General features: G+C 39.5%; 1 protein-coding gene across 2 annotated transcripts in view; it reads left to right on the top strand.

Annotated features, from left to right (window-relative positions):
• Nucleotides 1–17,243, top strand: part of LOC120549715 (leucine-rich repeat and fibronectin type-III domain-containing protein 2) — a 157,361-nt gene that overhangs the window by 41,200 nt on the left and 98,918 nt on the right. For both annotated transcript variants that reach the window (XM_039786813.1, XM_039786812.1), the window contains exon 2: nt 13,724–13,840. The gene's annotated coding sequence lies outside the window, so the exon portion shown is untranslated. The remainder of the gene's footprint in view (nt 1–13,723; nt 13,841–17,243) is intronic.

Genomic DNA, 17,243 nt, shown 5'->3' with positions numbered 1-17,243 from the left:
TGCCATTCACTGTTAATGGAGTTGCTGCAGACTTTATACTTGATGACATCACAAGTTGGAGACTTACCTCTTTTGTTTCTGGCTTAGAGAGAGAGAGAGAGAGAGAGAGAGAGAGAGAGAGAGAGAGAGAAGCTCATGTTCACAAATATTGATTGAACTTTCTTAGGCCATGGAAATAACATTGGAATTTTTAATTTAGGTTGTGGTCACCTTTTAAGTTTTTGGTTGTTGTTGTTGCTCAAAACAACTAGGTAGCCATTTACCTTGCTAGCAAATATGGCATGGAAAAGCTTAAGTATTACATTGCATTAAGTATGGCATGGAAAAGCTTTATATATACAGTGTGTATATATATATATTTCAATGTAAATCTTTTTTTTGATTTTTTTAGTTCTTAAAGTGACTTCTTTGCTAAAGAATTGTTGAACATAAACCCAAAATAGATTAAAATATAATAATAATAATCAAAAGTATTGGGATTTGATAAGCAGAATTAATAATAAAAATGCTATTTAAGCCCAAACCTAGTTATGTTGGTGCATTGTATTTTTGCAAATTACAAACTACATAAAGGTGCTCTAAGCGATGTTGGGTGACCTTACTTCTCGTTGACGTTCAAAGTATTGTCAAACAAGCTTGCCCCTCCCTCCGCCTCATTCGGTCCCCTCCCCCGCCCATCCGCGAACTAATACATCCATGGCACTAACCCCCCCCAACCCCCACCCCCCAACTCCTTCTTGTTGGTTTTTGGCTGGAACACTCTTTGTTATGCTTAGTGGTGCAGGTTGGCGCAGTTTGTTTTTGTCGCCGTTTGTGGAGGCTGGGCTGTCTACAGTGTGTTCAGTGGACAGGCAGCTAGACTAAAAAATGCGTAACATCGCTTAGAGCACCTTTAACTAGGTGCAGTTAAGCTACAGTTTATACTGGCTTGGGTCTGAATTTGGAAGCCTTCTGCTCTACCAGTTAGGATAACATTGTACTGAGCAAAGTAATTGAGATCTTGAAATACAGTAACATCGCTAAAAACAGATCCAACAGGGAAAAAGACAAAAACAAACTCACAGGTCATTCAAACTTATTTGAAAGATAATTTTTCAAATTGTTCATTGTTTTGTTTTTTTGACAATTCATTTAAAAAACACTTACATGTGTGCCACACCAATGTAAATGCACAATTTAAAGAACATCAACAATAACACAAAAAAGTCACAGGACTTATTTCCAATGTGGTCCTTGTTGTAGTTAGATGGCGTACTGTAAAGGTGTGTGCGTGTGCATACCTGCAAGTGGAGAAAGTGGAGTACAGCATTTCTGGCATAGAAAAGCAATTTTCTTTTATTTGTGAATCATCAGAGGCCTCACGATATGATATCATGACAATACTTATGTCACAATATTGTTGTGATTTTAAACATATTGCAATTGTCTGCGATATATTTACAATTTATTACCTTTTTTCCAACTTCAAATTTTTACCAATTTCAAATGATGTCCCCAAAAGTAAAAGGAAACTTTGTCGAAAATGCATTTCTCTGTTTGTTCATCTCACTTCAATGTTATTGCTGCAAAATGGGATTGTCAAGCAGACAAACTGACCAACACATATATAAAAATAGATCGATACTTGGCGTTTGTATATCGTATTTCGTGGCAGTATTGCCACGAAAAATATCATGATTTTTTGGGCCTTTTTATTACCACGGGTTTACAAACACGTCTCTACTGATTGGGTATCGCCTGTGACGCAGCCATTAAACGAGAGACACACCCATCAAACGAGAGTAAACATACCTCAAAGCCTTTGCACACCGTTTCACACCATGGAGAGGAAACATGTCATTCAATACGGAAACCGTAGCAAAACGGTGCACACCATTTTGAGATTGAACATGCCCCTGTTTTGTGTCTAGCTTCGTTAGCCTGCCTTGTGTTGCTAGTCCTCGTTGTCTTGTTACCCTATCAGCGTTCCCCTCTTTAGTCCTTTTCCCTGCTTACTCCAGCTGTGACTTGTCTTGTGATTAGCTTCATGTGTTTAGCTCCATGGGTATATTTTTACTTGTCTGTTCTTTGAGTTCTTGTTTGTCGTCAATCCTGTGTTACTCCGCATGTTCTATCTTAGTTCTCCAGTTTGTTTCCTTGTTTAAAGAATAAATTAGTTTGCGATTACGTTTCTGTGTCCTACCGCTTGCTGTCCTGCCTGCTTTTGGGTCCAAACCTGCACCAACACTACGTGACATTATTAGCAACAGTGCAGGTGAACATGGTATCTTAGCTAATCTGGCTAAGATACCATGTTCACAACCTGTATGGCTGTCTAACCTTGTGTTTCTTGCCCTTATGAACCTATTTTAAGTGATGATGATGCGTTCCCAGATCTCAGCAATAACTGATGGCCAGAGCTACAAATATAATGTCCAGTAATAAAGTGTAGTTTTGCTCTTTAAAAATTCCAGTTGTTAAGATGTTAAGATATTATATTATTATAGATAAACAGTATCAAGCTGACATTACAAGGGTTAAGACTGGATTTACACTCTACACTACAAGGCGTTCCCCTCTGTTGGATGAATGTCGGATTTAACTGCACACATTGAGAGAGCTTCATTATCACACCTGTTCTTTTTTGCATGTTGTAGGTGGTGTGTTGTTCCTTGATTTTGTCGTGTACAATATGCTTATTGGATAGACTGACCGTAAAAGGGATGTGTTACATTGTCATTTAATGAGCCCTATGGATGAAAATGACAAAAAAATAACAACTGTCAGGCACAGACTGCTACTCATTAGCAGCCAGCAGCAGCGGGGTATATGTGTGTTTGTATTTGTGTGTGCATGTATCTGCAGGATTGTCTGTTCTTGTGTGAGCTGTGCAGCGAAGCCATTTAAATGAATTCTTTGACCTCAGCTCGTGATCAAATCGGAAAAAAAACCCTGTTTTCTCTCCTTCCCTCCTCATTATTCTCATGCTGTTTCCTCTGTGCATTGTCTGACTGTGCACTGGGACAGTGGGACAGAGAGGTTAGAGTTCCCTGTGGCTTGACACTTCATTGCAGGTTTGTGAGTAACTGCCGGAGCACACACACACACCACACACACACACACACACACACACACACACACACACACACACACACACACACACACACACACACAGCACTTTAGTTATTGTTGTGTCACCCCATGTTTTTCATCTTGCTGAAGGACATGCAACTTCATGGCATGAGCTGAGTGGCATTCCAATCATTACATAAGAGAAGAAAAACAAGCTGATTGGATCGTGTTCAGCAATCACAAGATGTTCATGCTTTAGATTGAGTTACAGAGTGAGAGATAGATGAGTGGCGGCATGGTCCTTGACTGTGAGAAGAGTTTCAGCCATGACCCAAGAGGGCATCTGTGGAGTTAGTAAATGTAGTAGTTCTCAAGTACACAGCTTGCTTGACAGTAGCTCCATGAGCAAAGACTTGGCTATTGGCTCCTAAAACATGGGTTGGAAATCAAGTTCACTATGGCCTTTAGCTTTGCACTTGATCTGCCAAAATCTCAGTGTAGACTTACTCATCAGTAAACGCTTGCAGCCCTGTTGTGTTCTGTCTGTACACTCACACACACTTTCCACAGATCTGTGGTGTGCATGATCTAAATGAGTCCACAGGCTTTTTTCTCGGGAAACGCTGACAAGCAGAACATGGAAATCACATTAACCTTGGCATGAATCATTATCAATGTGCATGGCTGGCTGTGTAGACAAGTATTAAAGCCTCTGTAGCAGCAGTTTGGGAAACATACCTTTAATCATGAATTGTCCAGGAACACTGTAAATCCATAAGTAGGTGTATTTATTTCAGCCAAAAACCCAGAAGATAAAAGGAGCTTTTTTGGATTGTCATGGACTCAGATATAAATTCTTTTTTCAGATGAGAAATTTTTTTCTTTTTTTTTGAAGATTTGACAGATGTCTTTTTTATTATTATTATGAAGCAGGTTTAGGTGCTATATAAATACTGTTAAAGTATCAAAATGCTCAATCCTTGGAGAAATGCACCCAGCCTTTATCCATAAACAGTGCCTTTAAACAGGACTTCTGTATGGTTGTGATGTCATAGCCATAATATACAGTATAGGTAGAAAGTGCCGCTATTCTGCCGTTACGGTCATTCCCCGGCTGCAATGACGGTGCAGAGACGCCAAGAGCGCAAATGCGGAAGACCCTGAAATCCTGATCAATCAGAGCAGACTTGTGCTTATTTGGGAGGGGGGCTTAAAGAGACATGCGCTAAAACAGAGTGTTTCAGAGTGAATACAGGTAAAATCAGACAGACAGTATGAGAGAAATAATGTGTTTTGTGTGTGTGCATGTAAACATGTTCTAGTAGAAACCCAAAATATGTATGTAAGTATGAACCTGAAAATCAGCATAATATGGGACCTTTAGTTTCAAGTTATGTATTGTCGTATGCACAACAGTTACAGAAAAGGCTGTCATTGGCAATGGAAATCTAAGGTAAGTAGTAACCACCAACCAGCAAAGTAACTACCAAGTTTTTGAGAGTGACTCATTCACAAATTGTTGTATCCAGTCATGTGGTTGTCATGTCTCTGCCAATGTTCTCTGTAGCTGAGGCTCACTGTAACAGTTGGCTTCAGTCCATTCACAGATGTATTTTGACATCAGTGGATGGTGGGGGAACGCAAAGTGTGGCTGGGAAGTTTCTTTACACTCGAGGGCTGAATGAGACGTGTGTGTGTAAAAATGTCTTTAAAGACCCTATTATCACAAGGAACGAGTTTTTATTTCACCTAATAACTTGTTTCTATATTACCATCAGTGTAATATGTCATTTAGTGGAGTATCATTTCTAAAAGTGGATAGCTGCTATGGCCCCTAAGCCCACACGGAAATGTTCCCATGTGCCTCCCAGCTGCTCAAAATAAGCTATTGCCACATTATTATAACCATACATACAATTCCTATTCTGCAATATTGTCAGGAAAGAAAATGTGCAGGCAGATGTGAGAAGGAGCTTAATGGCCAGTGTTCACTGGCAAAGCTTGACAGGGCTGAGGGTTTGCTGTTGAGGACTGCATATTGGTATATATAGACACTGTTGGACAGGATCTCTCAGCAGAATATCAAAATCACTGTTGAAATGGGTGCTTCAGTTGGCTATATATGGACTAACAGGACAGACTGGATATATTATTATTGCATTCATTCATTAGCAAAGAAAACACCAAGTTATCCATTTGTCCATGAAAAGACATGAACCATGCTAATATTTAAAGTAGTTAAAGAATAAATCTGCCCGTATACTCACGAGTATACGGTATACGTCAGAACTGCTTGTCAGCGGGCGCCCAGATAGATCTGTTGGTAGAGCGGGCGCCCATATATAGAGGTTTGCTCCTCGACTCAGCGGGCCCGGGTTTGACTCCGACCTGCAGCCCTTTGCTGCATGTCGTTCCCCCTTCTCTCCCCTTTCATGTCTTCAGCTGTCCTGTCAAATAAAGGCCTAAAAATGCCACAACAAAATAAAATAAAAAAAATAATCTAGAACTGCTTGTCAGATGGATGAATAAGTTTTAATTTCCGAATCCGATTGGCCAGCTGAGTAGAGCTCTTTTTTTCATTCTTTACACAACTATTTCTGTCACTTTCTACATGAACATCAAAGTGTGACACCATGAATGTCTTCCAGGGAGACTGTCTGAAAGGGTGTGCCATTATTGCCATATTTAATTGATACTGCATCTTCCTTCTCTCAGTGACGCCTGGCTTTTTACCAGGCTTTCCAGTGTAGCTGTTTGGAACAGCTATGCACACCTTTCAATGAGGTCAGACAACACATGTACAAACTAGTAATGATGTACAAATGAAGCTTCGTGAAGCATTTCCTTTATTTTCTGAGCCCAATAGATTGGCTCTCTCTTTTCAAGAAAGGGTTTAAAGCACACTGAATTCCCATTCCTTGAACCTTGTTCATTAAACCAAGGCCGCCAGTTGGGTCTAGGGCTGCTCCATCTTAGTCGATTAGTTGACTAATCGGTCGTTTTGGTCTTAGTCGACTAAGATTTCTTTAGTTGAGAAGTCATTTTTTATGCTTATTCGTGCTTAATTACTCATTTCCAAGAAACTTATGAACACATTTATGGTAAACACAAGATTTAAAGTGGTGCTTTTGCAGGATTAATTGTGGAGAAACTCAGTTTTACAGATGGTTAATTAACTACATTTATATTGTGCTTTTCTAGTCTTAACCACCTCTCAAAGCGCACAGCTCTGTCAATTAAATCAACTAATCGATTAGTCGAAAAAATTGTTGAAGTGTTAGTCGACTAAGAATTTCTTTAGTCGAGGACAGCCCTAGTTGGGTCAACAACTACAACTAATGGTTCATGAAGCTTCATCTGGACATCACAAACTAGCCATTTTCAAACTTAACCCGACCCTAAAATTCCTCGACCGTGAGTGACAATGCTAGTAACTTGCTGAACACTTTGAAAATGAAAACGAAGGCCAACAGTACATGTTTCCCCACACTGTTTGTTCAAGATATCCATCACAGTTTCAGGACTGATTACCTCGTTCGACTTCGACCTACCACATTTGCTGTAGTTGTGCGACTCGTAGTATTTCTTATAAAATGAGGGATTATTAGCAACAAGACAGGTAAAACAAATGTTAGCTAATCTGGTTTAACTGTTTACAACATCTTTCAGCAAATCAAATTCTCTGTCATTATGGATGGAGCTGAAGTGGACTACATATACTTCCAGCACAGGCTAGATGTTCATAGCAAAGATAAGACTTACCTATTTTAACATATCTATTTGTCTGATGCAAACTGCTAACATTTAGCACTGGGTAATTATGCCAGCATACATCAAACGATTGTCTTAACAGCAACATGTTGTACGACCTAGTTTGTTTCAAGCATACTGAACCTGGTATTACCAGCATTATCTCAGAAGTGAGGTCTAAGGCTTAATGGTGAGTTATTCTAAATAATATTCAATGCAGATTTAGTTATCTGTGTTCTCCAACGGATAAGTCTTCCAAACAGACTAACTTCCTGAGTTGTTCTGAAGTGAAAGTGACCAAGTTTGACAAGTAAATTTGACCGCATCGGACAGCAAAGTTTTTTTTTTACTAAAAGTTAACTAGTATCTCACAGGGGTAGGGGAGGAAGGAATTATAGCATCACTTTGAGAGTAAGTGGCAAGTCCCTGAGAGTTGGTGCAATCCTGCAGATTTCTCAGCCTGCCTTTTTGCTAATGGAGTTGCAGAACTGTCTCATGCAAAGAGGTGAGAGAGGCGTAAATGAGGCAGTGGAATGACAGGCAATAGACTGGAAAATATGAGACAGGGAGAGGGGGATGGACTCAAGCTGATGTGTTTATTCGCCACTGCGGGTTCCCAGCAGACATCTTGGGGGCGAATTCATTTTAAGTCCCCGATTTAAAAAAAAAAAAAAAAAAAAAGAAGACAGCCTGTGTAACATAAAACTCTTGAGAAATCAAAACCGCCTCAGATGAATTTTTTTCTCGCTTGGTTTCAGAAGTTCATACAAGGATTCAGAGGAAGGTTTAGAGTTGAAATCATGTTCAGTCACCATGCGGTTAACTGTTTTTTTTTTCCAACCTTTGAGGCTATCATCTTGCATCAAAAGGGATGCATTATGAGCCAAGTATAAAGTCAAAGTAGTAAAAAAATTGAAAACGACTTCGGTCTGCAATTGAAGTGTTACTGTGAAGTTAATGGACTGGGTTTGACAAGTGAGTTGACTGTGAAAGTGAAGTACAATTGGCCGAGGTAATAACTAAAGGCAGGTGCAGAGAAAAGCACAAGTTAAGTTCTCAACACACAAGCTTAGGATTGTCAGTTTGATTTCTCAGGTACTTGTGCTACAAACCAAATTGCAGCCACCACCTGGCTTTTTTGTTACCCCACCAAGGCTAACCCTAACCCAAGTGTACCACAAAACTAACCAGCCATTCATCGCAGCTTGACATCCTAGTCGTGTGACACAACACAGTCAAAAGTCTTAGATTCAATTCGGTGGATTAAACACTTACACAAGGTCATCTGGTAGCAAAATGCAACGTTATTATCTTTCAGTCACAATGCAGGCTGCACGGAAAGCTGCTCGGGTGTGTAAAAAGTGTGTCCCTCCGGTAGTCTTCAGCTTTGGGATCCAAGTGTACAAAGGTGTAAGGACACTGAGGCACTCAGGAGGGTAAAGTTTCAAAAGCCTTTGTTAAATTGCTTGGCTAAATCATTAAAACAATGCAACACGTTTCAGCCATTGAGGCCTTCATCAGGGCAAGTATAAAATGTTTGCATTTGGTCAGTAGTCACATGGTGAGAAGGCACATAGTCACATGGCTGTTCTGAACAGATACAAACCATGTTCAGCTGTAAATCAATCCGCAATAATCAAACACAATATGAACAAAAATAGCAATAAACAAGGAAAGAAAAAAATAGAGCAACCAATTCATACCAAACATTTAAACCTCTTAGGCAGAGCAGCCTCTCTTCATTTATTAGGACAGCTAGAAACATATATAAACAAAACTCTGTCTCTCAGCATTAGGGACGCTAGGGTTATTATCTTTCCGCTGCGCTATTCAAAGATAGGATGCGTAATGACGTTCTTTGCTGACACCACTCAAACTGTTATTCAGTCTGAGAAGGGACATAAAAGCTACCACTGAGAAAGCTCCATAAAAAAGCTACAAGATAGAGTCAATGAATGGCATATTTGAGTGCTTGCCAATATGATTCATTCCATTCTCACTAATTGCTGACTCACATGTTAATCAATGATGAATTGAATCATGTAACATTCCTTGTTAACGTTTCAGACTGTGGTAGCTGACGAAGCTGGAAAGGCAAAATGACACATACGGTATTTTTTAATTTGCATTATCTAGATGAATTTAAGCACACCCAGTTTGAAAGAGAAGAGGCTAACATTAAGTCATCGTAACAGTCAAAGCTAATAATAAAAGTATCAGTTAAACAATGTGGCTTATAATAAGTTATAGGTTGAAAAGTCATGCTAATAAATGTTTTAGGTTGAAAAAGTTAAGCTTATATTCGAGATTTTAGGAAGAAGCTAAGGTTAAGTTTGAGGTTGAAGGTTGAAAATTCAAGCTAATCATGAAAGTTTTTTTTAGGTATAATCAAGCTAAAGTTAAGATGTTTAAGGTTAAAATAGGTTAATGGCCTGTATGACTTCTTAATGTCTTTTTAATGTTATTGCCATTTCTCCATTGAATGATACGGCATTCATCAAATACCAGTCCCTCCAGAAAAACGCGATTATGCGATCGCATAATCAGCCAAAGTCCGCATATTCATGCGGGGGCCGCATTTTTTCAAATATGCCGCACTTTCGCCACATAAATTGCCGATTTCCGCGCAAAATATGCGGTGCTTGCAGGATTTCATAATCCCCGCATTTTCGTTGCAAAAAAGTCACATATATCTTAGCAGAAAGTTGAAAAAAATGTTGCGTGTACTTCACACAAGAGCAGCCATTTTCCCCTGTTGCCATGGGAACGTTATGAAGTGACGTAATTACGCGACGTGAACATCATCGAAAGCAGGTGTTGAATTTGACATGTACTTTGAGTCTCTTAAGTTGGTATCCAATAAGAAACCTATTTTTATATCTGTCTACTCAAATGTCTTTGTTTAAGTGCTCCTGCTGTCTATATTATTAACGATTTTTAAAAGTCTGTCTCTTTTGTATCTTTTATTTCCCTCTGTTTTGACTATTACTTTTATTTTTACTTTAATATTACCGTATATTATTTGTATATATTGATGTATCTTATTTGTTTAGTTATTGCAATGACTGAATATCTGTAAACTATTTTTGGAAATTAAGTTTAAAAAAAGCAGGGTGTTGGGGGAATCACTTTTTCTTCTCTTTTTCATCAAACCGCAGTTTTTGCAAGTTCCCGCAATTTTTGCAAGTTCCCACAATTTCATTGCATAAAATTGCATGAATATCCCGCATATTCCATCGCATTTTTTAAGAACGGTGCCGCTTAATCAAGGATTTTTGCCCGCAACAATCACAAAAAACTCTGCGTTTTTCTGGAAGGACTGAAATACATGTTAAATGTATACACGCCACCAGTGGCGGTTTTTGGCATGGGCGTACCATAACCGGCAGCCACCCGGGGCGGCATTTTTTCATGTCACATGGGGGGCGGAACGAGAACTTGCACCCCCTACTTTCACAATGAAATGGACTAGTCCGTAACGGTGCGGGCGGGAAAGATAAACACACGGTGACAGGAGAACTGGGAAGTACACAGAGACAGAGCAAGATGAGTCTAAACCTTTCTTTTATGTCAATGGTCTAAACGCGAAAATGAAACAAAGTTACCCAAGCGGCTCACTTGAAAGAAAAAAGCAAAAAGACATGTTTTCGGCAGTAGCAGGACCTTCATCAGCTCCCGTGGCTGATGATAGTGGTGGTGGTGTCGGCGGCAGTGGCAGTGAGGAGTAGACTCAGGAGGAGAGGGACAGAGATGAGGGAGTGAGGGTAGAACCCACGGTAAGCACAACTCCCCTTAAAACACTTTGCCACTTGATAAAACTGAGTCAAAAACTGAGTGGTGGACAAACTGTTGATGATAGCACTACAACAATAAAAGGTGTAGGCATGCTTTACTTAATAATTGCATTAGTAGCCTATATAAACGTTGCACATCATGCAAACGTTCTTAACGAGAATTGTATCTTTTCTATCTGCTTAGGCAGACACAAACTCATGATAGACCTCTTCAAATTAAAGAAATTAAAGCACAGGGCCTCTTGAAATGATAAATAAAAAAAAAAAAAATAAAATATATATATATATATATATATATATATATATATATATATATATATATTTATGCTTCATGAGGAGTATACCGTTTTATTGTATTCATAAATTGCACTTTTTTTAAGTATTTAATATGTCAACTCTCACTGATTCTTGCTTACTCATTACAGGGCGTTTAAGGAGTAGGAGTTTCTATACATACTCAGGGGAGAGCAAGGACGGGTGGTATTTGTGATCTTATGTGGTGGGCCGGTCTGGGCCAAAATGCCAGGTGCGATTTTTGGTCCCAGTCCGTCCCTGTCAGTCACTGTGGCTCGAAGACAGAGGAGCTTTTCCAAACTAAAGTTGATCAAGTCATACCTGAGGTCACCATGTCCCAAGGATCACTGGCCTCGCCGTCATCAATATCAATCACTCAATAGGGGAGCAGATTTCATACGATGACATCATTGATGATTTTGCATCAAGGAAGGCCAGAAAGGTCAGGTTTTAGTTTTAGTTTGTGTTTTCTGTTCTTAGTGCTATAGTGTAATAATTAATTCTCTTTAATGTGTCTTCACATTTGTGTGATGAAGGATTTGTGCTATTTATAATATGTATATGTTTTATTTGTATATTATTCTTAATATTTTATATTATTGTTGCTCTCTGCTCTTGTTAAATTTTTATGATTGTATATATTGTTGGTACATTTATGTATATAGTTTATATTTATTTTTTTTTTTTTTAATTTTTTTTTTTTTTTTTTTGTGCAGAATTGTGTTCATTGTCTTTTGGCAGTGTTGGAGGTGGAGAGTGTGCACCTTAAAAAGTGTGTTTCCTATTGTAATGGCAATAGTTAAATAATAATAGTTGTAATAATAGTTAAATCAAGTGTGTTTTTCAAATACTCTAATGAAGGATTTGTGCAATTGAGAAATGTTTTCTCTTTCACTTTTGTTGTTGAGGGGGGGGCTCGAAGGGGCTCTCGCCCTGGGTGTAAGTCAATGTAGAACCGCCCCTGCACGCCACTTTCATAGATTGTGTATATTTGGAGTGAGCTCAAAGCATGGAGGCAGCTTATGTTTCTATCCTATTTTGGGGGATATTCAGTGCAACATGGAATACAAAATAGAGAGGATGATGGGGGGGGGAGGGGGTAATGACTTTCAGTCCACAAACACATATGGTGTCAAATATCTCAGCGCTAACACTAACACTCTAAAGCAGTTATTCTCAGCCAATGCTTTACAGTTGCCAGTTTGAGAGAAGGATAGCGGCTGTTGATCTGGCTACATTATAGCGACTATAGAGGGGCACTTGGAAGAAATGACTTCAAAGAAGCAAGTGAGATAGCAGCTGCCCAATCAGATTTCACTTCAGCACGATAATAGCATTCAGGTCCCTGGAGGCAGAAACGAGGATGTGTCATAAATTATGAAGTTCCCTGAGAACAGATATGGATGGCGGTGTCATGCAATAATTGGCACAGCACTTAGCTCCAAGTGAAGCTGGCTGGTGGCTGAGTGATGTACGCTGCAGGCACCTTCCCCAAAAAACACGTTGAAGTGATTTGCAAAGTCAGCGTGACACAAAGAGGCGCCCCCAATTATCATGTTGACCCAAGGCTCTACGATGTCGCAACCTTATATCGTGAACTGCAGAGCAGCATGCTGGCGAGCAACAGCAGGGCCAAGGTTAGAGGAGCCTCCTTAGATGATTGGAGGTGCACTTGAAAATACACCTGTTATATTAAACTAACAAACTGGTGGTGTAACACTAGAAAATTGGCTCATCCCAATGTACATATTATAGATTTAACCTGTTTCAGATGTTGGTTTGGTCATTGGCACACAAGATAAATTAAAATGAGAGAAGAAAATGCCACTGCCAGCCAATAAGATTCCGGCACAAGCACCATGCTTGTCACTGATAGCAGGATAAAAGGTTTGTGGCTGAAAAAAAGCCTTTAGTACTTGAAAAATGCATTGAAACCTGAGCTTTTGAGATGATTCTGTTTTCATTATTTCTTTTTCAAATGCACTTTTTATAAATGGCTGTTGTCCCAGTCATAAAAGTTCCAGATCAAAACTGTTAGTCGAGCTCTCACAGACAAACTATACTACTGTATACTAGATACTGATTGACGAGTTTTGTCAAACCATCCACTGTAAATGTCTATCATTTCAACAGAAAACCTAAAAAAAACAAAAAAACAAGGAGGTTGCCAAATTGACCACAGAATAGAGGAATAGTTTTGGGAAATATGCATTCTGCTTTATCGCTCCCGAGTTGGAGCTGGACAGCATTTAGCCTAGCTTAGCATAAAAACTTGAAACAGTTAGCCTTGAGTTCAAAATACATTTACTAGAACCTCTAAAGCTTGATAATTAATCTTTATAAAATGTGTACACATATAGAAATAGTTACAGCATGTGAAACCCATTAAAACCACAGCTTGCCATTTTACATTTCTGTGTGTTCAACCAACTATTGCATTATATGCAATAGCTTGCACCCTCTCTGATTTAGTAACCCAATTTATAAAAGTTTTTTCTGAGCCCCACTGAATTAAAATCCCTCCTGCATGGCATTATGGCTTCAGGATTTTCCGTTTTCAGAAAAAGCCACAGCAAATGCAGAAATTCGTAGTCACAATAATCACAACAAAATGGGTAGAAAACAACTTGTTGTTATGTCGATTTTCTTATGCATCTAAACAATTCCTTCAAAATACTGCTACCCTGAGAGACCCCAGTCAGGATTTGGGCAGTCCCCTGTGTTCTGTCTTCTCTAAAATAAAAAGGATTAGATGCCACACACACACACACGTCTGAGATCGGTGCCATTTCTCATATCCCTGCTCTCTGCCTCTCCTCACTGTTTTCCTGCAGGTGAAAGAGTGAACGGATGAGTTGGTTGGAGAACTTCTTCCTCAGCTCACACCGAGACGTCACCGTGGGAGGAAGGGAAAGACTTGGGATTGTTTTTGCCCGCAGTAGGAATTCAAGGTCAGTACACAGTAAGCTCACACACACACACACACACACACACACACACACACACACACACACACACACACACACACACACACACACACACACACACACACACACACACAGAGGATACAAATAAATAGATGGAGGCTCTTCCTATCTATTGTCTGTGTTTGTATTAGGAGGAGTGAAGGGAGTTGATGAGATTGTATGCATGAGCTGCCTCCACTCATATAACAAATAATTGGAGAATAAATTAAGAATCTGTTCAATATTTAACAGAGAATAGATCTTTTAACAAAATCATGATGAAACTAATCAGATTGGGGGGGGGGAAGTCAATTGACAATGTCCTTTTGCTCTTTCTTATCTTTCTTCCTTCTTATGTCTCTCTAATTTAGTTTATTTCACTGTTCCTTCCCTCGTATTTTGTTTTCTTTATCGCATTGGTTCCGTCGTCCTTTATCCCTTTTTTTTTTATTTCAGATGTCTAAAGAAAATCTCTAACCAACATCTCCAAACAAATGTTGGACTGTCCAAGGTTTTTTTTCTTCCCTCTGTGAAGTCCACACACTGGGAAGAATTTTGATTTTAATTGCTTCCCCATAGATGTGCTGCTTCACTGAGAAACTGGGTTAATTGCATAAGAGAAGAGAGCCACTTGTGACCTTCTTTGCATGCTGCCAACTACTGTACAGTCACTGCAGCATGCTTTAATGCAGTGTTGCATTTACACGTTATTTAGCAACTGCCTTGGAAAAAGGAAAAAAAGCTGATAGCCTGGATGTCTGACTGTTTTTATATGAATGTTGACATCCGTTTCAAAAAAGCTTTTAAAGTGTCAGTCCTGGAAAGTTGTCCTGGCAGGATCATGTTCCCTGTGTAATTCCTCAGCCGACATGTGTCTGCGTCAGGGCATCAGGCATATGGAGTTGTCAAGAATTGTGATCGCACAGGTTGATTTGACTTTTCAAAGTTGCTTTAAGGTGAAGAGTAAATTGAAAGTCAATGTAAAATGTCCAAGAGGATAAGTCTGTCAGTGTTTCTTTGCTTACTTCAGTCTTTACCGTTATTCCTTACTTCCTTCCTTTAATATTTATTTTCACGGAGAGTTGGCGAGCCGTCCTCTTTCATATATATTCAGGCAGTGAGGAAGGAGGGATTTAGCACAGACAGCTCTGGCAGGAATCAATCAGTTCTACATTCACTGAGCCCCTCAACTCTCTCCAGCCTGCCTTCCTTCCTTCCTTCTTAATGTCTTTTTCTCCTTTCTTCCTTTTGTTCCTAGTTTTCTCCCTCCTGTCATTTTTTCCCTCCCTACCACCTGTCTTTGGTTCCTATCTTCCTTCCTCTTCTCCCTCTTCATTACATCTTTCCTTCCTCCCTGCCTCCCAACCTTCCTTTCTTCCTTCTGTCTTTTGTTCCTTCCCTCCTTCCTCCTCTCCCATCCCTCCTCATTCCGTTTTACCTTCCTCTCTTCTGTCTTTTGTTCCTTCCCTCCTTCCTCCTCTCTCCATTTTACCGTCCTCTCTTCTGTCTTTTGTCCCTTCCTTCTTTCCATCATTGCTCTGTGCGTCTGCTTTCCCATCATTTTCCTCATTTCTGCTGGTGAATGTGAACAGCTCACAGCGATAGCAGGAGATGAGGTTAGGGCCGTGACATTCCCCTTAGGACTGATGCCTGGCACACAGTGCTTGTAGAATATTCCACCAAATTACGTCACTAGCTAAGAATAATAATACCTGTTTTATAGGTTGACAATCCCAGGGCAATGTGAAGGACAAGCAGGGTCAGGTGAAAACACAGACCGACTGTAAATTGGGATTCATTGGCAGGGAGGTATTCATTCATATATATATATAATATATATATATATATATATGATTTGGTCTCATCATGCTTGCTGATCTTACCAAATAATCCAGATAATTTTTTCATTCACTGATTCTTGCTCATGGACCATCAGAATATGTGTTAATCTGGATGGACAATGTGAACCATTAACAAATACCATAAGTTATATCAAGTATTAAGCCTTTTACCTGGAAAGCATTTGTGATTGCGACATTTAAGCGAGTTACATGTAGCTGTCAGGTAATTGGTTTTCACTTCATAAATGAATTCAGTGTGGCCTCTAGTTTGACGACAGTGGTGTTAAACGTTATTGGCAGCGATGACACAGAGCAGCAGTATTTGTAAAGCTTGTGCTAATGAACTAAATAATAAAAGTAATGAGCTGTGGGGTGTGAGATCTATCAGCCTCTACATTCACCTTCTAATACATACAGGGGGTTCAAATAAGGAAACATCTCTGCACACTCATTTTGCTTATTTAGCCAATCCAATTAAATCCTGCATTAGAAATATGAATATATGTGTATATGTTTGTATCCTTATGGGGAAGCATGTTCTATAATACAGCAGGGCTGCTTGAAAACCGTTTGTTTAATGACCTTCAGTAACATTAATAGTTGACAACCCATTATATGGATAGTATCAATCCAGGTTGTAAATAAGACGTTTGCACAGGAACACAAATAGAGGCTCTATAAATACGCTTAAGTGCCTCCTGGGTCAGTATGTGTATTCGATGCATGCAATACCCTAGTGGGAAACATAAAAAACTGTTATAACATTTATAAAGTGTTCATTTAGCTTATTATTACAGGTTTGAGAGCAATTTCATGTGCATACAGGTGATAACTCTTAAAGGTCCCATGGCATGAACATTTCACTTTATGAGGTTTTTTAACATTAATATGAGTTCCCCAAGCCTGCCTATGGTCAACAGGTGTAAACCAAGCCCTGGGTATCCTGCTCTGCCTTTGAGAAAATGAAAGCTCAGATGGACCGATCTAGGTTACCTCCCCTTTCTCTGCTTTGCCCGCCCAGAGAATTTGGCCCACCCATGAGAGAGAGACATCATGGCTTTCAAACCAGCAAAGTGGCAGTTGGTCAAGGCCACACCCCCAACCTCCACCTTGCCCCCCACTCTCTCCTCCTCAATAGCTACAGACACAGAAATGGGACATACTAAGGAAAGCTCATTGTGAGACTGGCTGTAGTGGCTGTAATTCTGCACCAAGGCTGAATTTCGGGAAAGAGACTTCAGATACAGTATTAGGGGACTACTAAGGTCTATATAAAAGCATCCAAAGAGCACCATGTCATGGGACCTTTAATCAATATTTAACTACAATCTATATAAAGACAAAAACATAATCACTAAATTGTGTGTGAATAATCAATGAATATCAAAAATCTAAAATCAACACTGTAGTCCTCAAGGAAATGTCTGCTTTTCCTGCTGCTTTCTGTCTATCCAGGAACAGAGTCCTTGCCTGTAGGAGGACAATAATAGGTATATTACATTAAACACAGACTAATTGATTTGCCAAATAAAGATCCCCCCCCCCCC

The sequence above is a fragment of the Perca fluviatilis genome, chromosome 20 (assembly GCF_010015445.1).
Source record: "Perca fluviatilis chromosome 20, GENO_Pfluv_1.0, whole genome shotgun sequence".
Taxonomy (NCBI): Eukaryota; Metazoa; Chordata; class Actinopteri; order Perciformes; family Percidae; genus Perca; species Perca fluviatilis.
The sequence above is the reverse complement of the archived record's forward strand: the minus strand, read 5'-3'. Positions and strand labels throughout refer to the sequence as shown.